The 2,227-nt window shown below is 48.2% G+C and overlaps 1 pseudogene; it reads right to left on the bottom strand.

Moving 5' to 3' along the window:
* Nucleotides 1-250: 250 nt before the first annotated feature.
* On the bottom strand, nt 251-1,178 carry LOC104672281 (annotated as a pseudogene).
* Nucleotides 1,179-2,227: the final 1,049 nt, after the last annotated feature.

Here is a 2,227-nt window from a genome sequence, read left to right as displayed (position 1 = left end):
GTGCAGGCTGCACTTTCCCCAGCTGGGTGAAAAAACAAAAAAAAAAAGGGCAGAGGAAACTGGAATAGACTTCAACTCCACTGACACTGCTCCTCAGATCCAACATCAAGCTAGACAAGCAAGCCCTGGCTGGTCAGTCTAGAGGTTGTTGTTCCACCACTGAGTGACACAGGCCATGCTACATTTGCAAGAAAAAAATGAGCAGGAAAAACAAGTGTAGGTCACTGGGGTTGAGCAGGCATCCACCCCTTCAAAACTCTGCATGGAAGAGGTAATCCTTGTAAGAGGCACAGCTTACCAAGGCACAGAGCTTCCAGTTCTTGTTGTAGCTGAATAAGATGGTAATATCCTGGCTGCTCGTTTCAAAGTCTGTGACTCAGCAATGCATTCTGGTATCACAGACCTGGGGATCACCATCAAGTTCCTCTGCCTGAGAATCGGATCCCAACCTGGATTGCCTGGCTATGATCACCTTGATCTTGGGATCCTCCAGGAGGGAAGGGTTCTCAGCCTTGGCCCAGGGGCTGTCAGGAGAGCCAAGGGGACCACAGGCAGTCACCACAATGCCTTTAGAGTGGCAGTACTGGATTAACTTCTCCTGAGTGAGGCACAGGTGGCACTCCATTTGGTTAACTGCTGGCTTATAGTTTAACCCAGGTTTGTTTAAAATCCCCTCAACCTGGAGATGGTTGAAGGTGGAGATGCCAGTAGCTTTCACCAGTCAGTCCTTCAATCCACCAGCTCTTTATGGCCACCCATGTGTCCACAATGTCAGTGTCACTGGGAACCATGTGCCCGACTCATCCAATGGGAAGGATTCCTTCCCAGGCTTACAGCTGGCTGGCCAGAGAACAAGGTAGTAGTCCAGGTATCCCTGCTTAGGGTCACTGAGCATCTTCTGACAGGCTCCTTTCACCAGGCCCTTTCCATGGTACGTGCACCAGAGTTTGCTGATGATGAAGAGCTCCTCATGCTTCACCATCTGCCCCCTGAACTTCTCCTGAATGGCCACCCCTATCTCATTCTCATTCTGGTACCTGGGCTCAGTTGATGTGGCGGTACCTGATATCAATCGCCACCTTCACAGCCTTGGCCACCTGGCCTGGAGAGGACATTCAGGTGCCCAGCCCCAGGATGGCCATCTTCGTGCCATTGTTGAGCACGAGGTGGCTGGCCATGGATGCAGTGCTTCCCAGACCACTTCCCAGAAACATGCACAGAAACTTCAATATTTAAAGGTTAGGTAGGAAACACCAGTAAAGAAAGACTTGGAAGAACCCGGGCACGGTGGCTCACGCCAATAACTCCAGCATTTTAGGAGGCCAAGGCGGGTGGATCACGAGGTCAGGAGATCAAGACCATCCTGGCTAACATGGTGAAACCCTGTCTCTACTAAAAACACGAAAAAATTACCCAGGCATGGTGGTGGGCACCTGTAGTCCCAGCTACTTGGGAGGCTGAGGCAGGAGAATGGCGTGAATCCGGGAGGTGGAGCTTGCAGTGAGCCAAGATCGCATCACTGCACTCCACTCTGGACGACAGAGTGAGACTCTGTCTCAAAAAAAAAAAAAAAAAAAGGAAAGAAAGACTTGGAAGAGGGACAGCAAGGTACTAAAGACACCAAGAGAGTGTATATTATCACAACAACTAACGAAAAAGGACAGAGGAGCTCAAGAAGGACAGAGTAAACTGTGTAAAATGCCCTAAGAAATCAAGATGATAAGCTAAATGTACAGATGAGTTGAATTCTGCTTCTTGTCTATTAGGGGAGGTGGGGAGGAATGGGATCCAGAGAACACATGAAAGGATTCGCTTTAGATGAAAGAGATTCCTCCTCCACTGGAACAGGAGAGAAGAGAATAGGTGCTAATACAAGTAGGTTTATAAATCATATTGCAATAAGTTGTGAATTTCCCACTTAGGAAGCAAAAAGTCATCTGCAGAAATTGAGAGGAAGAGAAGAGAAGCCAGAGAGTGTGGAAGATTTGAAATGGCAATTATAGAGAGTGGTGGGCCAGTCAATTAAATCAATTTGGTAGGATGCACGGGCAGCATGGAGTGCCCAGTTGAGGCTGGTGACTATGAAACTGTAGTGACAATGGGCAGCCTATATGTGATAACTCCCCAGCACTTCTCAGCTGCCTGATACAATCACAGAGATGACAAAATAGCTAGTTTAGCCAACAGAGGGTTTGGTTAGGATCAATGGTTATTTAACTGGGATTTG

The sequence above is a fragment of the Rhinopithecus roxellana genome, chromosome 5 (genome assembly GCF_007565055.1).
Source record: "Rhinopithecus roxellana isolate Shanxi Qingling chromosome 5, ASM756505v1, whole genome shotgun sequence".
Taxonomy (NCBI): Eukaryota; Metazoa; Chordata; class Mammalia; order Primates; family Cercopithecidae; genus Rhinopithecus; species Rhinopithecus roxellana.
The sequence above is the reverse complement of the archived record's forward strand: the minus strand, read 5'-3'. Positions and strand labels throughout refer to the sequence as shown.